We start from the raw sequence: 21994 nt of genomic DNA on the forward strand, positions 1-21994 counted from the left end.
AAATATTGCCATGACATTCATATCCAGGATGACATTCATGTTACTGTATGTAAAGTTCTGAACACAACTGTACATACACAGTGAAAGAAACTCTTTGCAAATTAACAGACGATGCAGTCCTCTTTTCAAATCGCAATTGATTCGTTTTCCTGTAAACAGAACATCGTCAATGCGTCTGGTTGTGATGATCAGATCTGCTTGAAAGGTGGTTGAGTTCAGACAACATCATGCTGTGCAGCATAACGATGCATATTACATCATCTGCTCAGAAATGAGCATCAAAATTTTTTATCTATAATTAGCCTGGGTTTTGTTAACTAGACCCAGACCTTGACCCAAACCCAGAGTCCACCTGATTCCACACAAAATTCCGACAAATCCTCATGAGGTAGGATTAGAATTTGTTTGATTTCATTCGAAAGACTGTTCTTATCCACACACTTCTCTGCATCAAAAGATGGCTACAATCATGGATTGTCAGAAGGTCAGAGGTTATGGAACAGCTATCTGAGAACCCACATGTTTAAAAAACATTGGTTTTACCTCCTGGTAGATCATGCCATCCTGGAAAATAATACAGGAAAAAGAACATACTAATCTTCTATAGTATATTGAAAACATTCCTCTCCCCACACGCACACTCTCTTGGTAAAAGTACTGTAAATATACAGGCAATTTGTTCATTGTTCATTCCATGTTTATTTGTTTATTTTTTCCTTTCCTTGATGTCCTCTTCTGCTTTCATTTCAGGATGAAAACCCAAGTTCACGTCACTCTCAGCTTCTTCTAATTTGGTCATGGTCATTTCACTGACTTGCTAGTTCTTCCTGATTGCATGACAGCTAACATGGTGCTAACACAAAACTGCCCTCTTCTCTTCTTAGGTAATCTTATAAGATGAGTGTGAGAGAGAGAGAGAGAGAGAGAGAGAGAGAGAAATGTTGGGCATGGGTGACACATGACATGGGGTATTGCTAGGATTTGAACTTCAAAATGCAATAAACAAAATAAAAAATTAATTCATTAATTCATTAAAAATAAATATGCAACTAGAAGGGCAATTTAGAGAGTGCATATCTCTGCCAAGCCACATATTATCAACATTAAAATCAAATCACTTGAACCGAGGACAATACTAAAGGTGTCCACCAAATTTCACCCAAACCTGTTCATTACTTTTTGAGTTACTTTGGGGAAAAGACAAAAAAAATCCTGGATCCGTGTACATATCTGGATCCTGGATCTACATATATATCTGGAATTGGATCAAAATGTAATCAATTGTTCCCTGGCCTATGGCTCACTTTTTCTCCAAATTTCATCCAAATACGTTCACTAATTTTTAAGTTACATTGGCAAAAGTAAAAAAAAAAATCCTGGATCCACATACATATCTGAATCCTGGATCTACATAAATATCTGGAATTGGATCAAAATCTTATACATTTTTCCTTGGCCCATGGCTCACCTTTCCACCAAATTTCATCCAAACCTGTTCACTACATTTTGAGTTACATTGGGGGGAAAAAAAAGACTCCTGGATCCGCATACATAATTGGATCCTGGATCTACATATATATCTGGATTTTGGTCAAAATCTAACCACTTATTCCTTGGCCCATGGCTCACCTTTCCACCAATTTTCATCCAAATCCATTCAACTAGTTTTTGAGTTACGTTGGGAAAAGACAAAAAAAAAAATCCTGGATTTGCATATAAATATGGATCCTGGATCTACATACATATCTGGACTTGGATCAAAATCTAAGCAATTGTTCCTTGGCCCATGGCTCACCTTTCCACCAAATTTCATCCAAATCTGTTCACTAGTTTTTGAGTTACATTGGGAACCAGCAAACAAACAAACAAACAAGCACAAAAAAAAGGAGGCAAAAACATCTCCTCCAACAAAGTTAGTAGAGGTAAAATGTTTTTTTTTACAAAACCAAATAATGAAGTGTCTAAATAAATAAGTAAATAAAATGGTAGATAAGAATGTAAACAAACAAACATACAAACAAATAAATGAATAAAAATGTGAAAATGGTAGACAGGAAGGAAAATGGTAACTGTTGATGTACCTCACTAAACAAGCAAGCCAAAACAGTAGATAGGAAAGTAATAAACAACTTAAATAAATAAATAAATAAATAAATAGAATAAAGAACGGTTAATGACAAACACCAAGAACAAAATAAGGAAAAAGATTGATTGATAGATAAAAATCTATATTTTATAAAAATGCTTACAAACAAATAATCAGTAAATAAATAACGCTCCATGGCTAAGCTTGTCAACCCCCCGCCGCCGCTTTTTACAGTGTATGAGGATGCTGAACCTCTAGCACAAGCCGCTGCTTCTGCAGTCAATACTCACCAGTTACATAACCATGAATCTGATTTCTCATGAGCTGGGCAGAAGACTCCACATTACTTTGAACTGTAATGCCATTAAGAGATGTTTGCTGATTATTTCCAATCATTCCTGATCATAATTAGTTAAATTAGATTCTTAATCTAGTCTAATATTAGAAACCTCATGTTTTTGTTCATTAGCAATGACCAGGCAGTCAAAGAGTAACCTATGAATAGAAATGAAATGTTTTTGACCAGTAACAGGCCAAAATAAAATCATTATTATCTTCACCAGTGCCAGAGCTGTTGGCTCAAACAATGATGAAATTGAACTCCCCCTGAAAATTGCTTATAGATGCAAATCCTGTTATATTTTCCTCTATAAACATTATTTTCATGGAAGACAATGTTGGTCTGTTTATGGCCTTGAAACTTGATGGGCTTACTGATAAACTCAGAGCAAATGAAATCTTGAAAATGAAGAAATTGTTATTGCATTAGTCCCGATTCTCAAGCTTCTTGATGGTCAGTTCTTGATGGTCCAAAAAGCACCAAGCAACCCTTAATGCCTCAGATTAAGTAATGTCAGGGTTTTTCCATTTTTCATATATATTATTTCATAATGACACATTTATTTCATAATGATAGACACATCCATTTTACAATGAGACCTTTGTTTTATCATGACATTTATATCACTATGACACATCTATTTCACAATCACACAATTTTATAAGGGGCGGCACGGTGGTGTAGTGGTTAGCACTGTCGCCTCACAGCAAGAAGGTCCAGGTTCGAGCCCTGTGGCCGGCGAGGGCCTGTCTGTGCAGAGTTTGCATGTTCTCCCTGTGTCCATGTGGGTTTCCTCCGGGTGTTCCGGTTTCCCCCACAGTCCAAAGACATGCAGGTTAGGTTAACTGGTGACTCTAATGTGAATGGTTGTCTGTGTCCAGGGGCGCAGATAGGATTTTTGAACTGGGGGGGACTGAGCTGTCAGCAAATGATTCCATTTTGTGTAAATGCATTTTATATATATATATATATATATATATATAAAATGTGTGTGTGTACTGAAGCTTCAATATACATTCGAATTGTGAGTTTTCTAACTGAATGAACATTGGTAGACAAAGGCCTACCTGGTCAACATTGCTCGGTTTTTGAAAAAACGCTGTAATTGTTTTTTGTTTTTTCATTGTTGACCCCACCAGGGATTGCCTGCAGGCCAGGAGGACAATGTTAACATCTTAAATCTCATAATTTCAGTTAACAGTTGCTGCTTACTAAAATAACATACATAAAAATAACAACATTAAAAGATATTCACCTTCAGCCTAGAATGCTGTTATTTTACATTTAGCCTACTTCAGGTAAGTCCAAATTCCTTCTTATTATTATCAGACTAGCTACTCCACATTACAAAACAAGTATTTGTCACATCTGGGAAAGGCAACAGGCATAGGATATTTACATCTTTTGGTTCTTGAAACAAATGCTATGATTTTTTTTCCCCTCTTCTCTGGCTTAATGTGGCAGAAAGATCACCAGCTCAGTCATTAGACAGTTGTTTATGATCACTATGGTTACCGCAACAGGCAAAGTCCCCAGCTCCCCTTAGGACCCCGGGGTCGAGATGGCGCGTTACATTTACATTGGAAGTCAGAACTTGGAGCTCCGAGCAACATAACCTCAGAACTGAGCGCTTCCCAGTTTAAAAACTGGGACATCATGGAACATGGAATTTGAAAAAAATGGCCAGTTAATGAAATGAAACCCCCAACGTTTATGCTGGGAGATGCTGGATTTCAATGCTTTTCCGACTTCAAACTTCCAACTTACGAGTACAACTGAACGCACCATTAGTCGTAGCAGAAACACCGCTGCTATCAAATGGATGAGCTGTGCAGTGTTATTAACCGAGAATTACGTGGAAAATGAACACCTTGCTTTCCCAACTCTGCAAGGATCTGCTCCAGCCTTTCCCCTTCTTGAATCGGTGTAATGTGGATTGATCACTGACAAGGCTACTGCTGCTGCCATTTCAACTTTGTGCTGCAGTGTAAGTTAGCCTAACTAATGGAACATTAATCCTCACTTTTTCTACCTATGTGTGGCGCCTTATGTAGGGACGGTGGGTGGGGGGACAGATGGGGATCACTATAAATCTGGGGGGGACATGTCCCCCCCATCCCCTGTGCTATCTGTGCCCTTGTCTGTGTCTATGCGTCAGCCCTGTGATGACCTGGCGACTTGTCCAGGGTGTACCCCGCCTTTTGCCCGTAGTCAGCTGGGATAGGCTCCAGCTTGCCTGCGACCCTGTAGAAGGATAAAGCGGCTAGAGATAATGAGATGAGACACAATTTTATAATGACATCTATTTTATCATGACACATTAATTTCATAATGACATCTTTTTTCATCATGACAGTAATTTCATTATGACATTTTTTATAATGACACATTAATTTCCTAATGACATCTATTTTGTAATGACACATCAATTTCATAATCGCACATTAATTTCATAATGACATCTATTTTGTAATGACACATCAATTTCATAATTGGAAATTGGGAAGAGCTTTTCCCAACTCCAAGAAATTAATATGTCATGATGAATATTAATATGTCATCATGACATATTAATTTCTTGGAGTTACTTGGAGTCCCTGGGAGAGGTACTGAGGGGTGCTTAGACTGGGGACTCCATTGTGCTACTGGGGGACTTCAATGCTCACGTGGGCGATAACAGTGACACCTGGAGGGGCGTGGTTGGGAGGAACGGCCTCCTCGATCTGAACCCGAGTGGTGTTTTGTTATTGGACTTCTGTGCTAGTCACAGTTTGTCCATAACGAACACCATGTTCGAGCATAGGGGTGTCCATAAGTGCACGTGGCACCAGGACACCTTTGGTCGGAGGTCGATGATAGACTTTGTTGTCGTTTCATCTGATCTCCGGCCCTATGTCTTGGACACTCGGGTGAAGAGAGGGGCTGAGCTGTCAACTGATCACCACCTTGTGGTGAGTTGGATCTGCTGGCGGAGGAGGAAGCCAGACAGACCTGGCAGGCCCAAACGTATGGTGAGGGTCTGCTGGGAACGTCTGGCCGAGCACTCTGTCAGGGGGGCCTTTAACTCCCACCTCCGGGAGAGCTTTTCCCAGCTTCTGAGGGAGGCGGGGGACATTGAGTCTGAGTGGACCATGTTCTCTACCTCCATTGTAGACGCAGCTGTTCGGAGCTGTGGCCGCAAGGTCTCCGGTGCCTGTCGTGGCGGCAATCCCCGAACCCGGTGGTGGACACCGGAAGTAAGGGATGCCGTGAAGCTGAAGAAGGAGTCCTATCGGGTCATGTTGACCTCCGGGACTCCTGAGGCAGCTGACGGGTATCGGCAGGCCAGGCGTGCCACAGCTCGGGCAGTTGCGGAGGCAAAAACTCGGAACTGGGAGGAGTTCGGGGAGGCCATGGAGAAGGACTATCAGTCGGCCTCGAAGAAATTCTGGCAAACCGTCCAGCGCCTCAGGAGAGGGAAGCAGTACTCTGCCAACACTGCTTGCAGTGCGGGCGGGGAGCTGTTGACCTCGACTGGGGACATTGTCGGGCGGTGGAAGGAATACTTTGAGGATCTCCTCAATCCACGGGCGATTGCTCTAAGACAACGAGGGAGGCTCAGCCTCTTCTAAAAATGACGAACATCGTGTAGGATGAATTGCGCTAGGCTTATGTTATAGCTGACCTTATAACATTGCTATTTCAGATCCAGAATCATAGAAATATATGTGCTCAACCCAACTACAGTGCGAAATCATTCCGTTATAACTTTCCCCAGTTCACCTAATGTGTGCGTGAGTTTTTCCCCCTCGTGACAACGCGATGCAGCCCAGCCTCAGTGGACTTCAATGGCATTTGGGAGCTATGCGCTTTTCAATATCAAAATGCAAGATGATTATTGGAAAAATACTGCGAAAACGCCCGCCCATGGAGTCCCACGGACTCCCAGACTCAATGGACTTCAATGGCATTTGGGAGCTATGCGCTTTTCAATATCAAAATGCAAGACGGTTATTGGACAAATACTGCGAAAACGCCCGCCCCAAGGACTCCCAGCCTCACAGTGGGAGGGACATGGCGAAGCTTTCCGCGAGGAGACTGGTAATCGGTGAAAGCGGCCAGATATTTTCTTTGATTGACAGCTCGTTTCAAATATAGACAGGCAGCTGTGAATTTCAGTTCAGTCCCATGCGGATTCGCAAGTGCTGTGGTGTATTGTAAGAGATCAGCTTACATTTCGATTTCATTCATTACATACGGTTTCTACCAGCTTTTTTAATTTGTACATATTTTAATTGTAAATAAAGTGTAAATATAGTGTTGTCAAGTTTGCTATCTTAAGCTAGCCACACACTATGCTGATTTTCAGCGTACCGAGCCAACTGAAGTCGCGAGTCAGGCGTAAAGACTAGTTTTTGATGTTACCGACTCATCTCACAGCCGATTCGAAAAACTAATTGGGAGCCAGACTGATCGGCGAGAGTCGCTAGCAATAGCCAATCATATCTTTCGCATATAACACGTGATATTTCGTGATCATGTGACTTCTATCTTTTCGAAAAATGAACGGACTGACAATAATGTCAAACTGAACCGTTGATCAAGGGAGATCCGCGCCCCGACATGCGGTGTGCGCGCGCACTCGGCGCATGCTCAGTTGCGTGAATGTGTCATGCACTGAAAATAAGAGATTTACAAGCCAGGAACGCCTCATGATGCAATACGCAAGAAAAGAAAGAAGATTTACTTCCATTTTACTTTGTATTTGAGTAAAGTGAATAAATAAATGGTCTGTGGAAAATACACTTAACCCTGGGAACTGCGTGCACAGGAGTTTATTTTGTGTTTACTCCCCCCGGCTGGCTACTTATTTGTCATGGTTGGCTAGTATGAGCCTTATGGAAAGCCCTGGGAATGCGGAAATGTCAAGTTCAATTTTAGATTTACGAACCCGAAAAAAATGTCGAAAAACCGGCATTAAAAAAATTTCACCCGCACAAACGGCACTCACCCGGCCGGTGGACCGGAAACAGAACATTTTTTAATAATGGCCCAAGATATTAACCTCTGCTTTCTTTCAGTCATGAGTTAGTCGGGGATATGTGCGTGCCCTGTCGGGAGTCGGCTCTGAAATGGGTCGGTTCGGTACTGCGTGGATCGGCGTAGTGTGCGGCTAGCTTTAGTTCCAGAAATTTCGTTTATTTGAGTGACTGAACTTGAACTTGAGGGGGCTAGTCAGCTAGCAAGAAAGCTGCGCATGGATGCCGAGCATTGTTGATTTAATTTTGGTGAAGCCATTTGCCAGTCTTCCTTTCGAGGAAAAAATTAAAATTAAAGAGCAGGGTAGACCAACGCCTCAAATTGACTTGGTGAAAAAGGTAGGGAATAATACTCGTTCCTTTCAGCTCTCCTGGTACGAGAAAGTGAATTGGCTAACAGCAAGTGACCCACATCAACAACAGTAAATAGGCTACTTTAGTAATATGTCATGGATGGACCAAAAATATAGAATCTATTTAAAATGTTTATGCTGAGTATATTATATTGGAATATATATTTTTCTGGATATTAATTAAACACCGCTACAATTTGGAAAACATTTTTAAACAAAAACACAGCCGAGAACATTTCACACTACAGACCTGGATTAAAAGTGAAGGGTTATCAAAATTGTCAATAAAACATTTCTCAGTCAAAATAAGTAAAATATAGGGAAAGTGTCATTGAATGAAATGTGTGGCACCCAGCTCTATGTTTGGCTCCCCAAGGTCAGTGCTTGTGCCTATTCCAGAACACTCTGCTGTTACTGCTGAGGTTCCTGACAAAGAGCTGCTTTCAATAATGATCAATTTTTAAACAACATGCCACAATTTTAAAATATAAAATGTTAAAATATACCCCCCAACACCACCATCATGTATATTGGACAGTAAGCTAATGGGCCAAAAGAACCTGTTATTTCACAGTTTGTGACCCTGCCAACAATCAGCCAGATCAGAGGCAAGAGTATGGGCAAAATTGATGTGTTTTTTCTTTTTTCTTTTAAAATCTGGAAATATCGTAACCGACCAGCCTCCCCTGTTTGAAAGACTACCAGCCGCCACTGCCTCAATCCCACCATCACGTCTTCCATTGAGGAAGTGGAGGCTGATGACTCAGAGGTGGACTCGTCCATTACCCAAGCCGAAGTCACTGAGGTGGTTTGCAAGCTCCTCGGTGGCAAGGCACCGGGGGTGGATGAGATCCGCCCTGAGTATCTCAAGTCTCTGGATGTTGTGGGGCTGTCTTGGTTGACACGCCTCTGCAACATCGCGTGGTGGTCGGGGACAGTGCCTCTGGAGTGGCAGACTGAGGTGGTGGTCCCTCTTTTTAAGAAAGAGGACCGGAGAGTGTGCTCCAATTATAGGGGAATCACACTTCTCAGCCTCCCAGGGAAGGTTTACTCCAGGGTACTGGAGAGGAAAATTCGACCAATAGTCGAACCTCGGATCCAGGAGGAACAATGCGGTTTTCGTTCTGGTCGCAGAACACTGGACCAGCTCTATACCTTTCATAGGGTGCTCGAGGGTTCATGGGAGTTTGCCCAACCAGTCCACGTGTGCTTTGTGGATCTGGAGAAGGCATTTGACCGTGTCCCTCGTGGTATTCTGTGGGGGGTGCTTCGGGAGTATGGGGTTCGGGGCTCTTTGCTAAGGGCTGTCCGGTCCCTGTACGAACGGAGCAGGAGTCTGGTTTGCATTGCCGACAGTAAGTCAGACCTGTTCCCAATGCATGTTGGACTCCGGCAGGGCTGCCCTTTGTCACTGGTTCTGTTCATAATTTTTATGGACAGAATTTCTAGGCACAGCCAGGGGCCTGAAGGAATCCTGTTTGGGAACCACAGGATTTTATCTCTGCTTTTTGCGGATGATGTTGTCCTGTTGGCTTTTTCAAACCAGGACCTTCAGCATGCACTGGGGTGGTTTGCAGTCAAGTGTGAAGCGGCTGGGATGAGAATCAGCACCTCCATGTCCGAGGCCATGGTTCTCGACTGGAAAAGGGTGGCTTGCCCTCACCAGGTTGGTGGAGAAGTCCTGCCTCAAGTGGAGGAGTTTAAGTATCTCGGGATCTTGTTCACAAGTGAGGGAAGGATGGAGCGTGAGATCGACAGGCGGATCGGTGCAGCCTCCACAGTGATGCAGTCACTTTACCGTTCCATCATGGTGAAGAAGGAGCTGAGCCAAAAGGCGAAGCTCTCAATTTACCGGTCGATCTATGTTCCAACTCTCACCTATGGTCATGAGCTTTGGGTAATGGCCGAAAGAACAAGATCGCGGATACAAGCGGCCAAAATGAGTTTCTTTCGCAGGGTGGCTGGGCACTCCCTTAGAGATAGGATGAAAAGCACAGTCACTCGGGAGGAGCTCGGCGTAGAGCCTTTGCTCCTCCACATCGAGAGGAATCAGCTGAGGTGGCTCGGGCATCTTTTTCAGATGCCTCCTGGATGCCTCCCTAGGGAGGTGTTCCAGGCATGCCCCCCGGGGAGGAGGCCCCGGGCAAGACCCAGGACACACTGGAGGGATTATGTCTCTCGGCTGGCCTGGGAACGCCTCGGTGTTCTTCCCGAGGAGCTGGGCGAGGTGTCTGGGGAAAGGGAAGTTTGGGTTTCCATGTTCAGACTGCTGCCTCCGCGACCCGGCCCTGGATAAAGCGGAAAAAGACGAGACGAGGTATTAATTTCATAATATCTTTTTTCATAATGACACATTCATTTTATAATGACATCTATTTTGTAATGACACATCTATTTCAAAATGACATCTATTTTCTAATGACACATCTATTTCATCATGACACATTAATTTCATAATAACATCTATTTTGTAATGACACATCTATTTCATAATGACATCTGTTTCACAATTAGGCTTTTATCATGACATCTATTTCATAATGACATGTATTTCATAGGAGTTTGCATGTTCTCCCCATGTCCGCGTGGGTTTCCTCCGGGTGCTCCGGTTTCCCCCACAGTCCAAAGACATGCAGGTTAGGTTAACTGGTGACTCTAAATTGACCGTAGGTGTGAATGTGAGTGTGAATGGTTGTCTGTGTCTATGTGTCAGCCCTGTGATGACCTGGCGACTTGTCCAGGGTGTACCCCGCCTTTCTCCCATAGTCAGCTGGGATAGGCTCCAGCTTGCCTGCGACCCTGTAGAAGGATAAAGCGGCTAGAGATAATGAGATGAGATGAGATGTATTTCATAATGACATCTATTCCACAATGACACATCTGCTTCACAATGAGACTTGTTTTATGATGACATATATTTGACAATGACACATTTCTTTCATACTTATCATTTTAATAAATGTCACTATCTTACATCTTAGTCTACAATTGAAGTTCTATATTGAAAATTATTTCAAAATGCCATTTATTTCATGATGCCATTTATTTTATAATGAATGTGTTTCATTATAAAATACACATCCCCTTGACAATCAGCCTTTTGTTTTACAATGACATCTCATCTCATTATCTCTAGCCGCTTTATCCTTCTACAGGGTCGCAGGCAAGCTGGAGCCTATCCCAGCTGACTACGGGCGAAAGGCGGGGTACACCCTGGACAAATCGCCAGGTCATCACAGGGCTGACACATAGACAACCATTCACACTCACTTTAGAGTCACCAGTTAACCTAACCTGCATGTCTTTGGACTGTGGGGGAAACCAGAGCACACCCACACGGGGAGAACATGCAAACTCCACACAGAAAGGCCCTCGCCGGCCCCGGGGCTCGAACCCAGGACCTTCTTGCTGTGAGGCAACAGTGCTAACCACTACACCACCGTGCCGCCCACAATGACATCTATTTCATAATTATATTTATTTCAGAATGACACATTTATTTCATAATGACACATCTACTTCACAATGAGACTTTTGTTTTATGATGACATTTATTTCACAAATAACAGATCTATTTCATAATGACATCTATGTTGTAATGACATTTCATCATGACATCTATTTTGTAATTACACAGCTATTTCATAATGACACACCTACTTCACATTGGGACTTGTTTTATTATGACATTTATTTCAAAATTACATCTATTCCACAATGACACATCTGCTTCACAAGATGATGACAATCTATTTCATCATGACACATCTACTTCACAATGACACATTAATTTCATACTAATCATTTTAATAAATATCACTATCTTACTTCTTAGTCTACAGTCAAGGTTTTATATATATATATATATATATATATATATATATATATATATATATATATATATATATATATATATATATATAAAATTTCAAATGACATTATTTCAGAATGAATGTATTTCATTATAAAATACACATCTACTTCACAATGACACATTAATTTCATACTAATCATTTTAATAAATATCACTATCTTACTTCTTAGTCTACAGTCAAGGTTATTTATATATATATATATATATATATATATATATATATATATATATATATATATATATATATATATATATAAAATTTCAAAATGACATTTATTTCAGAATGAATGTATTTCATTATAAAATACACATCTACTTCACAATCAGACTTTTGTTTAGTGATGACATCTATTTCGTAATGACATCTATTTCATCACGGCATCTATTTCACAGCTAGGCTTTTATTTTATACTGATGTTTATTTCACAATGACATCTATTTCATAATGTTCATAATCACATATCTATTTCACAATGACACATTTATTTCATACTTACCATTTTAATAAATGTCATTATCTCACATCTTAGTCTACAATCAAAGTTCTGTCTCATTTCACCTGAACACAGGACAATGTTTTCTAACTTTTTGCTTCCCCTTTATGTTGTGTTCCAAATCCCAATTTCAGAATGACTTTGGTTTCTAATGGATTTCATGCATTAAAAAAGGGTTCCACAGGTTGGTGGTTCTCAAAGTTGTGTCCAGGAACCCACAAGGGTCATGGGATTTTGTGGGGTGGGGGGTGGGGGGACTATTTATAACTTAAAAAAATAATTACTGTTACAGTAAATTGGTCCTTGGTTATAAAAAGATTGAGAAACACTGCTCTAAGACTTTAGGGAAAACGACAGTGAAAAAGATACACTATGGTGTTCACTTTTACCCACATCTTTGCGCTAATGAGCATTCATGAATTATTGAATAAGAAAATACTTATATAGCAGTGTATAAATCATACGTCCAAGGTTCTCCTGCTCCTACATTGGTGTCAATGCAGTTCTTTTAATGCAATTCAGAATTATGCCGGTCAAGGGGGAATGTCCTTGCTTTGATCTTCGGCACTCCTACCTAATGCTGATTAACTTTGCTGTGCAGAGTGTATTGGATTGTTATTGAAATGAATGTGTTGTCAGCGAGGACTGTGGTTCAGGCTAGAACGAGCTCTCAACGGTATGCAAAACCATGAAAACATGTCTCTACCTCCTTCATGGACAAATTGAGAGAGCTTTTCACCTCAGAAACAATCAATCCTTCCATTCAATTAATTGCATAGCATCACTATACACTAACCAACCAAGCATCCAAGCAGCTCCAGTCATGGAGATACAAGTCAAGAGCTTCAGTTCACATTTACGTTCACATCAGACATCAGACGCAAGAAATCTCAGTGATCTCAGTGACTTTAATCATGGCATGGCTATTGGTGTCTGATTTGAGCTGAAGAAAATTCAAATGAATGAATGAACCCTTTATTATCACTGTTTCCAGTGAAATTGACCATCAACCTGTCCTTTCAGAGGGGGAACAGGACAGGAAGACAGGGATAAAAGAAAAAGAAACACAGTAGTAACATGAGGAAATATGAGGAAAAAAAGAACACCCCCCACTATGCTCCTATCAGGAGTACAGTGTGGGAGCATTTAAAAACCTCCGCACAAGCACACAATAACACAAGTACACTTTAAAACATGGGACTTGAGGGGGGGAAAGGAGGGGGCAATCAGGGGTGGGGGGAGGGGGTAAGAGGGTAAGAGGGGAGGGGAGGAGGTAGAGGTAACCCAGCGCAAGCAAGCAGCCATCCGCTCCTGCCGCCATGAGGGCGCTGGTCACGCACCCGCTTGTCACACTGGGGGTGAAAAACGGCGACCGTGGAAAATTGGGGAAGGAATGCAAAGAATGCGAGAGTGTCTCCCAGCAGTGACCTTCTGGGGAAAATGTTGCTCCAGCAACGGCCTTGATCTAGGCCGGTGCTGTTCAGGGAGCCAAATGTTGATAAGATAGAGATTGTTTGGTCTTTCGAACAGACGCAGTCTTTACACATCCACACCACTCATCCATATCTGTCCATTTCGTCCATTCTGTTCAATTCAATTCAATTTGGTCTCCGAAATACTTGTTCCTTGCAAAGCTGAAAGCGTCTCCAAGACGGCAACCATGTTGTGGTTCAAGTTCTGCCACAGTCTGAGTGTCGACAGCTTTGCCCACCACTTCAATCATATCGGGCAGCTTTGTGGGGCTTTGAACAGCTGTCACCATTGTCTGATTTCCTCGATATACCAGGGCAATGCTTAATCCAATCAGCAAAAGTCCGGTAATCATGGTTCCGAATAGGTAGATATCTTCAATGTCCTCCACAGATGTTCCGGCAGGACAGGTGGGTTCCCCCGAACCCAGGCTTCTCGTCGAGAAAACTGTGTCAATTTCGTTAGGAGACCAGTTTATCAAATCCATGCTTTTTTAGTTTAGAAACTAAATGCGGAGAGAGTCTCTCAAAAAAAAGTATAGGCAGACGAGACGAAACAAAGAGCACAAGCAGGAAAAAAGGAGAGGAGAGCAGTGAAATGCGACCGCCTTCCGTGAGAGCACGGAAATCACCACTCTTTACACCCATGATGAGCAGAAAAGCATTTCAGAATGCACATGCTGAATCTTGTAGCATTTTCAGTTATTGTCAAAACATAAACGTAGCTTTATGTCCCCTCTGACTGTGACAGTGCTGACACTGGAGACTCCTTTCCTAAATGCTATACAAGCATCTCTTTAAAGAAAACTTCACCATATAAACAATTACATACAGTATATATTAAAAAAATCTGTCAAATGGGGCGCATCCATCATACAAGTCCCTGTATAAATTGTTACTATATAAATGATATTATAATATATAAAAAGGAGCACATTAATATAAATATACAGCTTTGATTTGCAGCTGCACTACTGTCAGAGCTGCAGTTCATTATTTAAAGAAAATTCTGACCAATCAGGATTGAGTGATTGCTGCTGTATAAGGGTTTGTATTTACTGGGACATACGGGAAATGGCAACTTGTAGTGGTTTAGTAGTGTCAGTGGTGCTGAACTGTGGTGTGTGTGTGTGTGTGTGCACACATTATATTGTACATGGTATATGTGTACCATGCATCACATATATAATATTGCCTGGCGTTGAGTGGTCTATCAGATATATTCCATTCAGCTAGCATGATAGTGAATGATTTGAAGACGACTAGCTGAATGGAATACTGTATATCTGATATACAGTGGATATAAAAAGTGTACACACCCTGTTAAAATGATAGGTTTTTCTGATGTAAAAAAAAAATGAGACCACGTTAAATAATTTCAAAACTTTTCCCACCTTTAATGTGACCAATGACCTGTACAATTCAATTGAAAAACAAAGAAATCTGTTTTGGGGGAAAAGCATAAAAAAATAAAAAAAGTACAATAAGCTAGTTGCATAAGTGTGCACACCCTTAAACTAATACTTTGTTGAAGCACCTTTTGATTTAATTACAGCATTCAGTCTTTTTGGGTTCACACCTGCCATCAATTAAAATGACTCTAATTAACCCCAAATAAAGTTCAGACATTTTCTCAGTTGCATCCTCCAGCAAAAGCCAGGGTTCACAGAGAGCTTACAAAGCATCAAAGGGATCTCATTGTTGAAAGGTATCAGTCAGGAGAAGGGTACAAAAAATTTCAATGGCATTAGATATACCATGGAGCACAGTGAAGACCGTCATCAAGAAGTGGAGAAAATATGGGACAACAGCAACATTACTGAGAACTGGACATCCCTCCAAAATTGATGAAAAGACAAGACGAAAACTGGTCAGGGAGGCTGCCAAGAGGCCTACAGCAACACTGAAGGAGCTGCAGGAATTTCTGGCAAGTACTGGTTGTGTATTTCATGTGACAACAATCTCCCGTATTCTCCATATGTTTGGACTATTGGGTAGGGTCAAAGAAAAACATTCAGGCCCGGCTAAATTTTGCAAAAATATACATCAACTCTCCCAAAAGCATGTGGGAAAATATGCTCTGGTCTGATGAAACCAAGGTTGAACTTTTTGGCCACAATTCCAAAAGGTATGTTTGGTGCAAAAACAACACTGCACATCACCAAAAGAACCCCATACCCACGGTGAAGCATGGTGGTGGCAGCATGATGTTGTGGGTGTTAGGACTTGGACTATCTGGGCCTCTAGGGGCCGCTATTATTTCCTTTTGTTGTCATGTTTGTTTTGACTGCTAGAGGCCGCTATTGTTTCTGTGTGTTGTGTTTTGTTTTGACAGCCATGTGCCTTTTGTTTTTCCATGTGCCTTGTGCCCCTCCTAGTCCTCATTATTGTCACCTGTGTTCTATTTAGTTTTGTGTATTTATACTCCCTCAGTTTAGCCTCTAGTCACGGAGTCTTTGTGCTGTGATGGTTATCATTAGCAACCTCTGTTCCGTGTTCCTTGCCTATGTCTTTGTGGTTTTTTGGTACTTTGCTTTCTTGTGGACTTTTTGGACTTTGTTTTTACCGGTTTGGATCTTCTGAGCGTTTGGTTTTTTGCCCCTTCTTTTTGATTTTTGGCTTTTGTTTTGGCTTTGAACTTTTTGGATTTTTATTTTTTTATTGTTTGCCCGTGTATCTTCTGAGCATTTGGATTATACTTTTGTTTTTGCCTTGGATTTTGAACATTGTAAATAAACTGTTTTTTCCACACTACTTTCACCTCACTCCTCTGTACTTGAGTCATTCCCCTGGTGGCCTAGTGGGGATTTGCTGGCTTACTACACCAGTGACCTGGGTTTGATTCCCAGCAAAACCCTAACAGTGGGGTTGTTTTTCTTCAGCTGGAACAGGGGCTTTAGTCAAGGTGGAGGGAATTATGAACAGTTCTAAATACCAGTCAATTTTGGTCCAAAACCTCCAGGTGTCTGCTAGAAAGCTGAAGATGAAGAATAATTTCATCTTTCAGCACGACAATGCTTTCACCCGTAGTCAGCTGGGATAGGTTCCAGCTTGCCTACAACCCTGTAGAACAGGATAAAGCGGCTAGAGATGATGAGATGAGATGAGCACGACAATGACCCCAAAAAAGTTTTGGACTGGCCCAGACAGAGCCCAGACCTAAATCCAATTGAAAATCTGTGGGGTGACCTGAAGAGGGCTGTACACAAGAGATGCCCTCACAATCTGACAGATTAGGAGCGCTTTTGCAAGGAAGAGTGGGCAAATATTGCGAAGTCTAGATGTGGCAGACTGATAGACTCCTACCCAAAAAGGCTGAATGCTGTAATTAAATCAAAAGGTGCTTCAACAAAGTATTAGTTTAAGGGTGTGCACATTTATGCAACCAGCTTATTGTATGCTTTTTTTAAAATGTTTTCCCACCTAACAGATTTGTTTGTTTTTCAATTGAATTGTACAGGTTATAGGTCACATTAAAGGTGGGAAAAGTTTTGAAATTATTTATCGTGGTCTCATTTTTTTACATCAGAAAAACCGATCATTTTAATGGGGTGTGTACACTTTTTATATCCACTGTACCACGAAAAAAGCCAGCCAATATTATTATTATTATACATACACATTCGATGGAACAATTATAGATTTTACAAAAAGTTAAGAACAGGGGGGTAACTTACCAATATTGAATGCTGATTCTGATCGAATGTAATTCAATGTTCTGTCAATCCACTGTACAAGTACTGTACAAAGCCAAAGTTCTAACAATAAAAATGGTAGAAGTCCAAAAAGTCTGAACAACAACCCAACTTATATACAAGCTATGTCCAGGTTGACAGTTCAAGTTCAAAGTTACTTTTGGTCATAGTTAATTGTTACATTGCAGTTGCTCAAAACAAAAGGGCTTTGCTGAGTGAAGTCCATGAGTGAAATCCTCTTGTAAAAGTCTCCGTCACTTTTCCTCACCTCCAAGTAGAACTTTGACAATAGTTCCGCTTTTGCTGTCTTTTCCAGTTTTTCGATGTCCGTTGGTATGCTATTCTCTTTTAAATATGCATGAAGAATATCCAGTGAAGTTTTGGTAGACTTTCGGGTGTTTAGCGTGTCTTTCTCTTTCAAAATGTATCTTCCGTTTTAAATCTTCCGCTTTTAATAGGGGTGTTCACACGGCAACTTTTACTCCGGTGTAGCACCGGGGCTGCCCCAGTAGAGCATTCACACGGTACAAAGTTATACCAGTGTAGCCCCTGAAAGCTGCTTAAACCGGTGCAAATCTAACCCTGCTCGGGAAGTGGTTGAAGAAATTTACTCCGGAGTAAATGCTAGTTTGCGGGGCAGCACTGATATAAAATGGGACGTCTGAACGCTACAGGGGTAGACTTGCTACGCGTGAGGAGAGTTGATTACATATGGGCATTGCATAATTTGAATCCTGGTATTTTATGCTTCCAAAATGGCGAATATCAACAACAACAGAACTGCGTGTCTTCCAGTGTTGCCAGATTGGGCGGTTTTAAGTGCATTTTGGCGGATTTGAACATATTTTGGGCTGGAAAATGTCAGCAGTATCTGGCAACACTGGTGTCTTCATCCACGTTGTTTTCCTGGCACTTGGTGATGCCATGACAACCGGGAAAAGGAAGTACATTTTCACGCATGCGCATATTTCATTTCCGCATTATTACTATCGTATAGCACAGTCGCAAAAACTGCCGTGTGAACGCAAGTGGGGCTGCACCGGTGCTAACACGCTTCTCTCTAGTAAGCAGGTTTGTGACATGTGAACGCTCCACAAAATTTACACTGGTGTAAGATATATCGCAACAAAATACATCGGTGCAGCATCGATGCAAATATGTGCCGTGTGAACACCCCTAATGAAGCAAATCTCGCAGCTATGTTTGTGTACAAACTGTTACAGTCACTCGTGAGTACGGAAGTTTTACATCTCCAATGTGTCTCTTTTCCAGTTTTTCGGTGTCCGTTGGTATGTTTTTCTCTTGTAAATATGTGTAAAGAATATATCATGAAGTTTTGGTTGGCTTTCAGGTGTTCAGCGCGTCTTTAGTTTCAGTTTTTAGTTTATTTATTTAGTGCTTAAACCTAGCACTGGATTAGCCTCGTCTTCTTTCTTTCCCGGCCAGCAAAGAAATGATTGTGCACATGTGCAGCAGAAAAGTTTTGTCATTGGATCTTCACATCAGCTCCGATGTGTGATGTCGTGTTGTCTTGACAATGTGCAATATTATAACAATATTACAGGCTCATTCTCCATTGGGGAGAGTGGCGTAATACATAGAGGATAATCGATATAACAATATTGCATGCCATCAATAAACCCACTAGAAGGGAATAGAATACATGTTTTTATTCCATGGAAAAAGTGTACTGTATGTATAATAATTACATTTATGGACAAAATTCCCAGCATGACAAGATGGAATCATGAATAGAGGGGAAAAAAGGAGAAAGGCATAAAAGAGTTTTTCCAGAAACACACAGTGATGCGAGTGAACTTATCCCTAAGACATGATGAAAAGAATGAGAACTGAGTGGGTGCAGACTTATTTGTATTATTGTGAGATGAGATAAAATATCCTTGCATTTTGGCAGAGACTGTTTGCTCTGAGGCTGAATAAAATGTCCTGTTTCTCACATCACTTGCTGTGAAATAAGTGTGAGACAGAAGGAACCCAGAATAGCGTGTATGTATGTGTATGTGTGTAGTGGCTGTTTGTGTGTGGCCAGGTTGAAAGGGAAAACGCACAGCAGCTGCTGCATATGACAGTAAAAGACCTCATGTGTGTGTGTGTGCGTGTTTTGGACAGCTGGCACACCGCCTTAAATTTACCTCCCGGTTACACCCACACACAAACCACCATGTGACTACACCATAAGTCATAGGTTTATTTACACAATGGCTTCTGCTGAATTCTCGATTCTGATTGGTCAGAATGTGCTGATCAAATTTTCTTCTGACAATATAGTGGTTGCAATGTGCTCATTCAAATATGCTATCGTTTCTACTGTGAAAACAAACACTACACTGTAAAAAAAATCCGTTGTTTTTATGGAAAAATACTGGCAGCTGTGGTTGCCAGAATAATCCTGTTAAAAATACAGTGAAATGTAAACAACATTACAGAATAACTTGTACATTTCACTGGGATTCCATGTACAATTAATGATAACTAAATGGTATTCAATGTACAATACAATACAATACAATACAATACAATACAATAATGATAACAAACAGGTATTCAATGTACAATAATCAATACATAACTGTTAATTTTACAGATATTTATTGTACAATTAAAAAGCATCTAGGAATGAATTGCAAGTGTTCTCGATTATTGGTTTTTGTGGCTCCAAAATGATGGTTACAAGCAATGATCTACTAGACAGATATTTTATTTGTTTTAGAGTTTTACAAAATGTGCCGGAGAGCCTCTACTGACATTTTTTTTAATTTTTTTAATAGGGCAATGATGTAATTTTAACTATCACATTCTGTTTTAGTATTACAGTTTGTCTGTGTTTTAAACTACAACAATTTGTAAATTCTACAAAAATCAATTCAACATATTCTTACTGTTAAATTAACAGTGGTATTTGGTTAGGAGTTTTACAGTATATTGATGTAAATTACACACTGCTTCATTGTTTTTGCATTTACAGTTTTTTCATGTCATAATTTTACATAAATTCACTGTTAATTCTACGGACATTTTTTATAGTGTGGAGTCTTTCTCTTTTTTTAATTTTCTCTTCGCACAACCACTCAATTGATGTCTGTCCATTTTTCATTTCTACCGCGGTTTTTTAAAAATTGATACATTTCACCGTAGGTGGACTGACTCAACTGACAGGTTGAGGAAAGGGGGGTTAATGGTCACATAGGCTACTCTTGCTCAGAATTATGATTATTGTTGTTCTTATGAAATTAGTGTTCATAATGAATTATATATGACTATTTAACAATGTCAAGTGTATAACCATTTTAAGTGTACAAACATTCATGAAAAATATTTTTAAAGTTTCTGTCATGTGGTGCCCCCCCCACTGGCTGTGAGTGGTTAGTGCCCCTGGGCACTGTGCCGCAGGCCCATATAGTTAATCCGGCCTTGTCTATGGCTACATCCACACGGCAACGAGAATTTTTTTTTTTAAATATCCCGTCCACATGGGCAATGGATCAGTAAAATTTCAGGTACATATGACAACGCAACGCTTGCTGAAAATGATGCAATACACATGCCACACCACTACTTGCGCTGTAAGACGGTCCCATCGGAGACACCAGAAAATAGAAGAAGTAGACACATGCATAAACCCCTTCTTCTGTAGCATTAGCCACATACAGTTTTGATTATTAATCAGTAGCGCAAAACGAAAGACGCGGAAAGAGGAATGAATGGGGATAGACGGAAGCCGGTACGCCAACATTCTGATATCCTCCAGAATTCTTTAATGGTCCGGAATAAATTGAATGCTACATGTTGATGGATTACTTTGTTCTTCTACGCCCTTTTTGAGGAATGTATTGTCGGACTTAAACCAACATCTGAAGAGGTGAGATCGCTCCTTTTTTTTCCCTATGTTTACTGGCGGGATTGTTTTTGTTTTTGTAAAGTGCACGGGCGGTGCGCGGTTTGGTACTGCTTCCGCAGTGTTTGGACTAAATACTCTGCCCTAAGGGCTATTCTCTCTCTCTCCCTCTCTCTCTCTCTCTCTCTCTCTCTCTCTCTCTAACTTTGCACCATTACACAATAAATATTCACAGTGAAAATATTTTGTAAGCGTGTTTCATGAACCAAGTTATAGGATTTGTTGACAACTCGCATCGAGTTTGTTACACTTCTACCGGGCGTGAAGCACTGACAGTCATGTGGTTGTGACGTCATCATAAACAAATCTGTTCTACTCATCCAGACGACTTCGTAACGGCGCCGTTGCCAGATTTTTTCACTCTGGAACCCGTTCTCAAAAGATTTCATTTTGGGGCACCCAAATCGCCGGTGCCGTGTGGACGCCAGGCCGAAATGATAAACAATTTTATCAGATTCGCCTGAATCTGTTGCCGTGTGGACAGGGCCTGTGTGTCAGCCCTGTGATGACCTGGCGACTTGTCCAGGGTGTACCCTGCCTTTCGCCCGTAGTCAGCTGGGATAGGCTCCAGCTTGCCTGCGACCCTGTAGAACAGGATAAAGCAGCTAGAGATAATGAGATTGTTAGGACTGGGACTGTTTTGGCCTCTAGAGGCCACTGTTATTTCCATCTTGTCATGTTTGTTTTGGCCTCTAGAGGCCGCCACTGTGTTTTTGTGTTTGTCTTCATTGCCTGTTTCCTGCCCCGCC

Source organism: Neoarius graeffei, chromosome 2, assembly GCF_027579695.1.
Source record: "Neoarius graeffei isolate fNeoGra1 chromosome 2, fNeoGra1.pri, whole genome shotgun sequence".
NCBI lineage: Eukaryota > Metazoa > Chordata > Actinopteri > Siluriformes > Ariidae > Neoarius > Neoarius graeffei.